Consider the following 13,464-nt stretch of genomic DNA (forward strand, 5'->3'; position numbering starts at 1 on the left):
TTAATTTACCACAAGTTGCATACAACCATTTGTCAAATGCATAAATGTAATGTTACTGAAAATGATGCAGCATTGTAAGTCCGTATGTTGGTGCTCATGGGTGTGGGCAGCTCTGGCACTGTTTGAGTACAGTGAGTATGAACCTGGTGCCCGGCTGCAACAAGTGTCCTCTGTTTGTTGTACTTCTGTAGCCTGCATGTGGCTCAAGAGAAGCAGCCAAACCAAAGCAGGACCTGGAACTTGACTCACTGTAGATAGAGCGTGACTGGCTAATTCATACTTTTCATATTACACATGCCACAAATAGTACATAATCCTGTGCATCACTCAGCTCTTTCATTCTGTGGTGTGGCCTAGTGGTTAAAACTGAGTTGGTATCCTAAAGGTTGTGTTCAAACTAGTGTTGGGCGATGTTCTCTATAGTCAGATCGTTCCATCTCCAGCCTGTGGATCGCCGATACACGATAGTATCGAGGGGCAGGGCAATTTACGCATTTATCTATGTCAAGCTGGATTTGTGGACAAAAACAGAAGCTTAAGTGGCTAGAAAATGCTCATGTGTGACTGCAATTAGAATTCTGTCAGTGTAAGTTCGGTGCAGTTGGTGACATTGTTACTTCCCACCGCAACCTTTTAAACGAGAGAAAGTAAACTGTTGCTGTAAGTCAATATCATTAATTCAAATGCGTCATTGAGGCCCACGTGCGCTGTTATTACTTGATTGCTAAACGGGAACAACCTGTGCACTGGTTTTAAACCCTCACGCACATTGCAATTCCTAAAAAGCTCACAATCTCTGTCGTGTGCGTAAAACTCAAAGCCTGCACATTAACTCTCTGGCGCGAGGAAAAGCCGTGTGCATGGCAAGCTCTCTTGCACGAAGAAATGCGCAATGCGCGTTTATAATATTAATTTGCAACATATGTTGGCAAACACCCAACTATCGTCTAAGGAATCAGCTATCGACGATATGTCCGAGTATCATCAATACACGATAGTATCGTCAATCGGAACAACCCGGAACAACCACAAACCCCACAAGGAGCCATCGAAGAAACGGTACTACTGTACTACCAAAGAACTGAAACTTAAGTAAACTGCAAATTGTTTTGGATAAATAAAACCTGCTAAAAGTCTAAAGGTACCATTTGTTGTACCAGTTTCATTTGGGTTCCTTTGTAAATGTTAGCCCTAACAAGACATTCTTTGTGACCATTCCAGAAAACAATGAACAAAGCACAAAGTATAATCAAAATAAACCCTGTCACCAATTGATTTTTACAGCCACCATGATAAAACCTACGTTTTGGAAGTAACATTCTGTTTCCATGAGGGAGCGAGAGATAGTCCAGCCTGTGGTTTACTGATAAGGACTCTAGGGCCTCAGGTGGGAGTCATCAGACCACTTCTACCTCAAAGAGATCTGTGTAGCAGGCTGTAATCCAGTTCCACTGCACATTTTTCATACTTTCCTCTGTTTTAATGCCTACGTTTATTGCTGGACAATACACCATCTGCTCGAGTACTTGAATAATCTAGAAGACCAGCTACAAAAAGTTTCATAACTTCACATTTTTTGTCCAGAAGTACTGCCTAGGATGACACAATCTGGGCTATTCCTACCTGCAGCTGGTTAAGTGCTTCCATATATGGAAGCACATAATAAACAGTGGATGTTGGAAAAACAAAAAGAGTTCTCCAGAACTTAAAATACAACAAATAAAGCTAATTGAGATATTTACAGGCATGGCTGAAACGCTCATGGTCAGTTGGCCCATGTATTTAACAAGCTGTCAAGTCAGTAACCCAAACACTAACCATTTAGGCTAGTCAGCTTGACAGCCAATTTATGGGACACCTTTCTTCTATGTTTTATGTATTTCAGCAGGTACAGATGACTTAGTAAAGGAGATAAGAACATTCAAGCGTTCAGTCCTGTTTTAAGTTAAGATCTCTTGTCTTAAAGAAATAGTTCCCCCAAAAATGGTCCGCATTGACTTGACCATAGTGATTTTTATTCCTTTAATCTATATTGAAGAGGCATACGTGGGCACAAGACACTGTGTCGCACTTTGCCGAGTTTACACTTCCCTAAATATAACACTGTGCCAATTTATTTATAGACATTAGCATACCACAAGTCACGTACCTATTAAAACGATTTGGTCTAGAAGGTAAACTGTTGATAATTAATCCATACTCAAGCTTAAGGATATGCATTATGGTATATACTAAGAACTAAACTATGTTTATTATTGGGCAAATATAGCTAAACATTCCTTCCCAATCTTACCATCTAAAGCAGCAGTCTTCAACTAAAATTGCTTGAGGTCCAGTAAACGAACCCTCCTTACCAGACGAGGTCCGGACAATTAAATACCTAAAAACATGAATTGATGGTTTTTGGCAGACAAAAGAAATAAACATGTCTTTTCATATCTATACGACGGCATAAAATTTCTGACAACAATATAATGAAGGAAAATGTGCAAAATGCCCTAATCTCTAAACCTGCACTGAACATACATTAATTTCAACATTAACAACTTTAAAAGAAAACTAAAGTGTTGTTTTCTGCTGAACTGAGATTAACAAATAGTAGCATCAAGTTGTGACTGATCATCCTCTGATAACATTTCAGCTCTTCTTGTGGCTGTTGCAGCTGAAATGGGGGGTTGTTTAATATTTTCTTTTAGTTCATGTCTTTATTTTCCTTATAAAAGTGTTTCACACGCAGCCTCCATGCACTCTTTTACTATTTCCCATCAGTAAAGGGCTTGTTATGTTTTCCTAAGATCCACTGTATTCTTAGTGAACATTCATATGCTCGTTGTTGGGCGGTAAGTGAGTGAGGGAGGACCTGTTTAGATCGCTCCTACTGGGCTTTGAGCTAATATATTTCCGTGTCCTTACCTTGGACTGCAAGTTTCTTCAAAATGTCTACATCTAGTTTCATAATGCCGTTTAAGGTTTCCAATTTGGACAACCGCAACAGACTCCGAGCAAATGAGACAAACCGGCCTCGTGCATGTCATGCAGGAAGAATAAATTAATCTCGGAAAAAATGGTTTTCAGCGTCAACTTTTCTAACTTTAGAAAAGGACATTGTTTTTCAGTCACTGACAGTTACATCTGTCTGCACGCTGTGCAGCGAGTCTGTCTCGGCTCTCTTCACTCATCGACGTCTTAACATAACAACAGTGCGCACATATGTTAAAGAGCAGGTTTCCTAATGTTGTATTAGAGTCCCCAACAACATGTTCAAATGCATCAAAGGTAAAAAAACGGTGCTATTTTCTTAAAATAAGCATTTAGTATCTAGCCATTTCTCAAAGATTCCTAAACGATTCCTCCGAAGCTGTTCAAATGTTCCGCTTCTCTAAGCTTCTCCCTACCGCGAGTCCAGTGTGCTCCGATTGGCCAACTGGCCCAATCAGTTGTGATTGGTCTTTCTTCATACACTGCGTGTCAGAAACGAAACGCCCATTACCACAGTTCTTATCTCAGGAAGGTTTTTGTAAACAAAGACGCTGTGTGTAAAAATGGCATCAGTATTACCATATCACAAGTTTTTATCTTCATAAACTTATCTTCATAAACCATTCAGACTATTGTTTTCTGTTGATCTTTTTTCGTCATAGTTGTGGGAGAGCAACAACGGCTCTATCCAAAAGTTGATCATTACTTTGATTATACAGAGAGGACTAACTTAGCAAGTTAGCGAGAGCTTCCAAAGATAATGCACACACCTTTACATAATAAAATGATATAGTGCTGCAGTCCGTTTTTAAAATAATGACAAGCAAACCGTTTTGTTTGAAGGGGATCGTGACCACAGCTAAACTTGGCACACTTGACAAAACCATAATGTGAGACACATTAGCAAAGTGCTACCGTGACTAAACGATAAAGGGATACAGTTTGTATAATACTACGACATGTAGAATGACAACAGTCTACAATAACTGCCACATTATTAGGTAAGAGTTGGATTATTAAAACTGTAACACTGTTAACTTATACGTTGTTTACCTGGAAACCTACAGCTGTACTAAATATACAACACAGATTAGCACAATTACTTTAACGTATATTGTAAGCACTCAATTTAACATGTACACATAACGTATTTATCATACTTACAGCTTGTGGTTCTGAGACGCTTGTTAGTCCAAATAAAGTTGGTATTGACTTATCTTTAAGGGTCTAGAGGCTGGCAAATCCCGCGTTGAACTCGCCAAAATTTGAGAAGCAGTTGTCGGTAAAATGACGAGCACATTACACAAGGTTGGAATTGTACTGCAGTGGTATCGTGGGGAAAAAAATGTAACCACTGATCCTTCACATCGTCATCCTTTGGCAGCGAAAACAAAGTACATTTGCGTTCACAGCACAAAACACAGCGTCCCCTCGACATGTTGTATACGCAACACTACCTGAAGTGCTAGTGGGCAGGTCAGGTGTTCCTGTTTCGCGGGAAGGCGGGGATTGTGCTGATGCATTACACTGTGACGTATCGATGTTACACTCAAAAGATTCGAAAGCCTAACGATTTGTTTGGGCGGTTCGGGGGCGACTCCTTACTTTGGAAGCCAATATCATAATTTATCATGGACTTTTTGAAATAACAACTTTGCAGATCGTCAAAATTGAAGGAAAGCTATGTTACACACTGAAATGCTGGTAATTTTATGAGATTCATGAAACCTGCTCTTTAACTGTCCGTGGCGCAGTAGGACCCAAACTGCTACTGAGCGGACCTTGATGTGCCTGGTATAAATTTGATTGCATTAGAAAATAATGTTAGGCGTTCATTTATTTATTATGTCAAAAGGCTTTGAGGTCCGGACGGACACATCTCGCGGTCCGCATTCGGACCGGAGTCCGCTAGTTGGTGACCCCTGATCTAAAGCAAGGAATAAAATTAAAGAAATGTATAAAGAGAGCAAAAACGAGATTTGAAGATGTTTTCCAACACTGAGGAGAGGTTAGGATAGGGTCAAAGGTTAAAGGTCCACCTAAAACAACATAAACATAGAATTCAGCAAAAACATTGAAACATCACAGAGATATATGGATCTCAGCAGGTTGGTTAACATTCTATATTATTGTATGTATTGCAATAAATCAGGGCAGTTTCTGCAGTCATTGTTGCTCAAATTCAAAGTAATTTGCACAGTTTTTTACGACGTAAACCCTGCGAAAATAAACAAATTGGACTGTCCGTCCAAACAAAAAGGAGAAGTATGGAATTGTAGTATGAGCAAAGCTTGCAGCAGTCGCACCCTGGAGCTCTGCTAATGAATAAACCATTTGCCTTAGGGGGCCGCTGAGGAAACTCTGTCACAGGCCATTACAGGGCTCGGCAGCAGGGACATGATTCCGCTGCTCTCAAACTCTTTTCCTTCGTACCGACCCATACCTCTCCATCCGGATCAGGAAACCATTCCTGTCTCTATAAGCAACTGATTATGTGACTTTGTTTCCTTCCTGCGCACTTTCCTCCATTCCCTAGGCTACTGTCTGTCCATTTGCATTGGCAGCATTGGAATCCCACGGCAATAAAGTAGAATACCAACTAGAGTTAATTGGATGAGGGTGGGGCCAGTGCTGTGCCAGCTAAGGGCCAACACAGTCAGGCCCACATCCAGAATAGATCCTTTCAAGTCTCTGCCCTTCAAATTTTCTACATTTTCCTTGCCTCAGTTGGACAAACAGCTTTAAATTTCACACGCAAGTTTAGTTGCTGCAGTCTGGGTACAGTGAAAGTACACTAGTAATTCTAACCTCTGGTTTAGAGCAAATTTGATTCTTGTATTTGTGGTTGTGAGACATGAAAAACAGTTTGTTGTTCCTTTTGTACTTTTAAAAAAAGGGAGGGATGTAAAAAAAGATAACTTTCAAGAATCCCATTTCTAGGGGAGTCTCCAAACCACAGTCTCAGTTCTTTATCAGGCACTCCGACTCCAAATGGGAAGGGGATTAAAATGATATACAAGCTCGTAAAATTTCTTTGAAAGGTTTCTGAAATCTTAAAAGTGTCCAGCCACCCTGGAGAAATAAAGAATCCTCCCAAAGGCCCCTAGCAGGGAGAGAATAACAGCTTCACAAGACTTAAGGTTTGTTTTCTCACTTGGGTTTAATAAATGTTACTAAAGATCATCAATGGAAAGCTGGGACTGGATCTGTTTTGGTTGTCTTTGTCAAGAAATTCATGAAGCACGTCTAAGCGAGTCGCTCACGTGCCAGTCAGGGTTCTGTAATCCCTGCCCATCTGTGATGCAGTTGCTCCGTTCAGCTGGTATTCCGTTCTAAAAGAACCTAGATTCTGCACAGAGTGAATTACGCTGCGCCGTTATGAAAGTGCCATGTCTGACCTGAGTGTCTGGAAGACAAGGAATGTTAGCATAGCGCACGTACTTTGTGCTAATGCCATTAAACACATTTATCAGCTAAGCTATGCAATGTCAGACTGAGCTACGCTATGCACTGTAATTGCATCCTCTGTAATCGAGTCCTTGGCAGGCGATGCGCTGCTCTTTAAGTCTAAGCAGACGTCTGAGGCCAATGTAATTGCTGGCAATTGCAACACCACACAGAGGACGGTGAGGAGGGGTGGAAGAGAGAGAGTGAGTGAGGAAATGAGGAGTCCTCACCTCAGCAGCTCCTGTTGAGGATGGAATGTTAGGCTTGGTGTGAGAGCGGCTGCCAGTACTGCTATGCAGGTCAGCGGGGAGAGGAGGGAGGGTAAGAAGCTGGGTAGATCCAGTGTTCCTTCCCTCAAAGTTTCTTTCCACCGGCTCCCTCGCTTTCTTTTAGTCTCTCTTAAAACCAGAGGTACAGTCAATAACGTTTTACTGGTATGACTATTATAGGTATACCCTGTCAAAGTACTTGGACATAAACTGGGTATAAAAATTAAACACAGCATTTGAATAGAGTACCTAGCTACTATCGAACATGGAGAACATTTTCCAAAATTATTCATTGTTGAGTTACATTTCTTAGTAGGGAAGAGTATCTCTGCTCTGTTTGGTGCTTCGTCAAATGACCGCAAATCCTTTCTTCCTTTTGGTTTGCACGACTTTCTGTGTCCTAAACCGTGATCGCTTAGTCTTGGTCACGATTTGTCTATGCCTGCTATTTTGGTAATGAGATACTTTGCCAATTCATCTTCTCATTTCAGGGTCTGGCAGAAATTTAAATGACTTTGGTTTCACTTTTCCAGTGTTCCATGTGCTTTTGGTTATTTGGATAATCTGGTTGATATTTATGGGTGATTCATTGTTAGTTTTAATAGGAGCCTGGTGTGCATACACGGGTAGAGTGTTGGTAACTAAAGGAGCTTTAATTCAGTTTATGGAACTTTTTGTTAAAGTCATCTTGTGTTATATTAGGTTTGAACTGTCACCAAAATATGTGTCAACTTTTTCAACACAGTTTTAGTTTAGTAAGATTTTTAATGCCTGCTGGTTTTAAACACATGATGTTGTGGGGGTCTTTGGTTTTGATGACACTTGTGTTGTAGTTGTGACAGTTCTTCATGAGTAATGGAAAAATCTGGTTGCTCCTAACAGCGTGTTCTGAACAGCTGTAGTTTTTGTTTGATGTGGCCATGGTTAGAACTTTGGTTCTTCATGGGGATCTCTTTAAAATGCCTTTTTTTAGAAATCTTCATTTTAAACTGAAAAGTCTTGTGGTGGGCCCATTGGTTAGTGTAGGCTGGGGGTTGACCAGATGTGCTACATCTGGACGTAACTTTCTGGCCAGGTAAGAGCTAGGGATGTGCACGAATGTTCCAATATTCGATTAGCAATAATTATTCGAAAATTAAAAATACTATTTCAATATTTGTATTTTTCATGAGAATAAAAAACTGCGTCACTTTTCACTGCGTCAGTCTTTGTTGCGGGGTATTTTTAGGCTCTTAACAGTCGTCATGGAGGTGTCAAGTCCGTTTACTTTATTTATGATCAACATTATAAATAATAAAGCCAGATATTCTTGTCAGATTGTTTTTCTTATCAAGAACATGTAAATCAAAATAAACAAGATAACCATTTTATCACAGACTGTAAATATACATTGTGTTTTGTTTTGTATGTTCTGTTTTTGTATGATTTCGCTCCGCGCATGTTTTTTATGTATTTTTCTTTTTTTTGCTAATCTTTTCAACATCAAAATAACCTATATACAGCATATAATATTAGTGCGCTATGAATATTTAAAGATAACTATAGGCTTGATGTGAAATTGTGACTAAATAAATATGTCTTTACTAACTTAATTTAAATAAACGAATATTCGAATATTCGTTTTTTTATGAGCTCAAATATTCGAATAAGAAATTATTGAAAAATGCCCATCCCTAGTAAGAGCTAATGGGTTTGCTGGGGTTGGTGAGAGTTTATCACAGTCTATATTTGTGTGTATATGGTTGTTGATGCTCTAGGCCTAGTGCACATCTCTCAACCGTGTCCTGTGGTTTCTCTGCTTTAATGTACAGCTGATGGATGAAGGTCTTATTTGCTTTCAGTTTTACCATATGTGCGTATAGGTTCTGGTTTTCTTCTTGGATGTTTTGTTAGGGCTTCTCTTGAGTAGTCTGCTGACAGAGTCGTTCTCACTCAACACAGTGGCTAAACGTCAGCTTTGAGCCCTGGATAGAAGCTTAGCTGGTGGTAAGTTTATGGTTGGTAGGGAAGATTATATTACTTTTTATACTTTCACCATTTGTTTGTATATAGTCTGAAAACTGAACATCTGGATATATCATTCATTTTTGGCCTGCTTGTTTCAGAACTTTGCAGGAAACATTTCCTGGTCTTTGCTCAGACTCTGGTTTCAATGGCAACTCTTTGGGCTCCATGAAAGGTTTGTTGTTCTGAGAAATATTTGGATTGACGCCTTATTTACAAGTACATTGGTACATTATCTGGCCAATTTTAGACCACTTACTGATTGATGTTGTATACGATGCTGTCATTGTTTTATAACTTTTTATCTCTTGCTGGTTTCTGTTCATTAACTGTTGACTTGTTTAGGTTTCAAGCTAATCTGTTAGCTAAAACTAATTTTAATAAAACAACCAGCGTGTTTTTAATGTTCTGGTATCAACACTGAGTATTTTTTTGTTAAGTCGAGAGTTGTGCTTTAATAAGCAATAATTCAAGTTAAAACTATGGTGTAGATTTTGTGCGCACTTTGCTATGACCTCATAATGCTCTTGCTCACTCTCTCGCTATCCATCTTTTCCGTCTCTCTGTGTTTTTATCTCTCTCCAGAGACAAGCCCTGTGGGGGCAGGCCATGTTTATGTCTGTACAGGGGTACTGAGCTTTGGGATCTGTAACCTCAGATTGTCACAAAGGTTTCCAAGTCCATTCAACTCAGAAAATGCTCTGCTGGGAGTTACAGACAGTGTGTCAAAGATTCCAAAGGTATTCTTTCAGTATCTTAACAGCTTAAGGGGGTGCAAATTATTGGTGGGGGTGACGGAAAGAGTAAACAGTGGAGGGAAAAGAGAAATATGACGTGTAGTAAATAAAGCAGACAGAGGAAATCAAGCAGACCAAGATTCATAGCTACTTAGGGAGGTAAGATTGGGAGGTCGAGGGAGATGAAGAGAAAAACGGCTATGCCATTGGGTCTAATAAAACAGTTTGTTATTGCACGTTTCTAAGCAATGGATGCTTTTACCAGTGTTGAAAGACTCTCAAAATTTGTGAGTGGTGCCTGATATTGCTCATCATCTTGCTCTTCATTTCCCAAAATGTATTAAGTGACAAAGTTGGTAAATTTAGGTTAAAATATGAATAATTCCCAAATGATTTAACTTACTCTAACATGGCAAATACAAATACAGTAATTCCATATTATTTCATCTCATTTCTCCTTGACTAAAGGACAACATCAATAAAAAGTGATACTGCTCATCCCACTCTCCCCTCTCTGAGATTTTCCTCTCTGTACTCTGTATTTCTGACTGACACACACACACGCGCCCACACACACGCACCCGCACGCACTCACACACACACACACACGCACGCACGCACGCACGCACGCACGCACGCACGCACGCACACACACACACACACACACTCACAGAAGCCAGACTTTAATAGGCATGCCCAGTGGGCAGCTGGCACAGACGCAGACTGCTATTTTTAGGCCTAAATGCAGATTAAAAGTGGAATTTACTTTTTCATTCTTGTAAATAAAAAGCCCGTCTCTTTCTTTCAGCTCATTCACAGAATCTGTGTCTGCCATTGCGATCAGGGCCTCTGAGGTGCTTCTCACGTTTCCCTCCATCTCTGATCCGCTCGCTTTTTCCATATTTTCCACACATTCCTGTTTTCCTCCCGCTCTCCTAACTCAGCCCCTTTAAATCTGATGTAATGCTTTACCCCCAGATACCCTCAAACTGTTTAAGGAGTGAGCCGGCTGCCAAGACCCCTGCACGAGCCTGCGAGTGTGTCGGATCCATTCTTGTCACTCAATTCAAGAGCAAAGTGTCAAAATAAAAGGTGGTCGTTTTTTTAAAACTAGGTTGTGCTTGTCTGTAAAAAAGTGTAAGAATAAGCCCCTAACCTAAATGGCTTATTCAAAGATATGTCTTAGATCCCGTGTTTAATATCCATGTATGAGCAATAGTGATGTTTGGATTAACAAATGCAATCGGCAGTACAACTTTAGCATAAACAGATATAGTCATCGGTTATTGTGAGCTAGAATTGTGATTAGACCCGCTCACATTAGCATACACCACACGAAGAACCCGAAAGTTATATAGCTGACTTTACTTTTAGCACTTCGGCCCACACACACATCATCACTGCCATCATCCTGTCCCAGGTCCTGCAACGGAGGAAACACGCTTCTTTGGCTTTTACAGAGCCTCTCGTCTTGACCCGTGCCGCTTTATAGGAACACAAACTCCAGCTACTGTAGGGCTGCAGGCCCAAGCGAGCCGCCCTGTGATTCACAACCGCAGACGATAACCTGCCAATCACAATCAACTTTAGCGGAGAAAGTAAAGGTTTAACTCGATGTAAATAATTGAGAACACATGTCTTCATTTTTTTACCACTGCAATTATTTGGGAATGAGCTGCAATATTTTGCTGAGCGCAAAGCGCAGAGCTGGCCTTGAGAGAGTGGAAAACTCCGCCTCAGCAGTACCGGTACACATCTCTTATAATGACACGGGCGGGATAAAAAAGGACCGCTAGCATGTTATTTAATAATCAGATGGAGGACAGAGTCTTGTAGGATCTCTCTTTGTCCTAGCAAGCTGCACTGCAGAAGCCTACAGTAATAAAGCCCCTTTCCTTTAAATCTAATGCAAATGAACCTGCTTTAGTCTTTTACAGACTGACAAGTGAATCTGGGGATTGAGAGTGACGGAGAAAGAGATGACAAGAGATCTGTTTGCCTTCGATAAAACACACCCAATGAGTCTCTTGGCAAGGGTGTATGTTAGTAACTCATAAGGTGTTCTCAATGGGCTTGAAAAATGTCATAAAGAGCACAAACAATAAAAAAGGAAGGTATGCACATCAACGGCTCCTTATAGCTATAATATGGCGATAAGGTATATTCAGATGGTTTGAATGCTGGTTTGAGGAATAAATGATAGATATCTGGCAATAGCAGGAACGATTCATGATGATATTTTAATAATTCAATACTTTGAGAAGAACCTAGGGCAAAACATTAAATGCCTACCCTTATAGATGAATAAATATGGCAATGCAAAGAAATATAATGATGCTGTTTAAGTTCAATTATGTAATTTAAGTGGATGAAAAAATTCAGGGAGGCACAAACATACCATAAATGGTCATCTTACTGGCTGTCTTCGGACTAATCTTAATGCGTCTCCAGAAACGGCCGCAGGCATGCGCACTCAACATTCAACTACACATGTTGACACCCACTTACACGAGACATGTGGGACAACCGCAGGCTTATGTACCAACACCTTGGAATGTCATAGGCGCAAAGAATAGATGACATCTAATGAATGAATGTTGTTGGTTCACAAATGAAAGTGTTGATACCGTGGCAGGGTCACGTGACAGCCATTAAGGTTTCTCTCTTACCAACATCACGTGATTGGGAAGTTTTAATGCCCATGTGTGTCTTATCTTGAGCCATCTGCGCTGAGGACTCACAGATGGTTTAAATAACAAAGGCTTTTCCACACATATCCTTGGCCATTCAGAGCCACACATTAGAAGGGAAATAAGACTTATAGGGATTCTTTAGAGATTGAATATTAAAAGATCCCGCATCGATGGAGCTTAGGAGAGGGCTGAACTGGGGTCAGTCAGAGTATTTTGCTAGTAATGATAAAACTGTATGTTAGACATTTTGATAATAGATTAAGTCTTTGTATGACGTATGATGAAGACTTTGAAGTAGTATTTTATGAACTTAAAAGCCAGAGCTTGGCCAATGAATTGCAAGTGTGCCGTTCTGTTGTGCATACTTAACAGATGTTCATGCATTACTACGGAGGTAATACACTTTCACAGTAACTTAAATTAGTTCCTGTATAGTCGAGCTTGTGTAGCAAGAAACATCTCTCCTCACTGAAGATCTGGCGCCTCATTTATAACCGTTGCGTACGCACAAAACATGCCCTGAAAGAGGCGTACGCCACTTCCCACGCAAAAGATGGGATTTATAAAAACAAACTTAACGGAAAAATGTGCGCACCTGCACGCAAACTCTGACCCATGCGTACGGACATTTTGGAGACGGAGCAGTTTGGCGACACCGATGGTGAGTTAGTGAACTCAAGTTATATTGCAAAAGGTAAGTGTGATAAAAACTCTTATAAGTATTATTCCCTCGCACACATTTAATGTGACCTTAAATATCCTCATTATCACGAAGATTAAATCTGCAGAGTTATTTGCGCTTGTATTGAGTGATACTTGTTTCATGCAGCTCTTGTAAAATCAAACTCAAATCTTAAATAAAAATTAAATCTAAATATTTAATCATTGCTGTCTCACCATCACACTATGAGCGCATGAGGAGGAGATGATCCGACTGCATAGAATATAGGACAGCATCAAATAACTCAGTGTAAATAAATAGCTAAATATATTTTCCTTACTGTGCATAATCATTGAATGTCAAAGTCTGGAAATACAGCCATTAAACTCTCGCACAATCGTTTCTCTAAATGTCCTCGTTATCGGTTCTAACCAAGTTCATAACAAAACCGGAATGAAGAAACATTCGTCTTTAACAATTATGTCTTCAAATTTGATCTCAGGTGAAGGACACCAGTAATTAATGAGGTGATTTTAATGAGGTGTTAATGATCAGTCTAAATGCTGTAAACATATAAATGCTGCAGAGACCTTCTTTGGCTTTAATATAATTATAATAATAATTATAACAATTATTAATGTGGAAATCTCAGTGAATCTCATGTGTGGCCATTT

General features: G+C 39.9%; 1 protein-coding gene across 5 annotated transcripts in view; it reads right to left on the reverse strand.

The window, feature by feature from the left end:
* The window catches only part of LOC130551831 (zinc finger protein 469), a 237,125-nt gene that overhangs the window by 24,344 nt on the left and 199,317 nt on the right, over nucleotides 1-13,464 (reverse strand). The window lies entirely within an intron of this gene.

Source organism: Triplophysa rosa, linkage group LG3 (genome assembly GCF_024868665.1).
Source record: "Triplophysa rosa linkage group LG3, Trosa_1v2, whole genome shotgun sequence".
NCBI lineage: Eukaryota > Metazoa > Chordata > Actinopteri > Cypriniformes > Nemacheilidae > Triplophysa > Triplophysa rosa.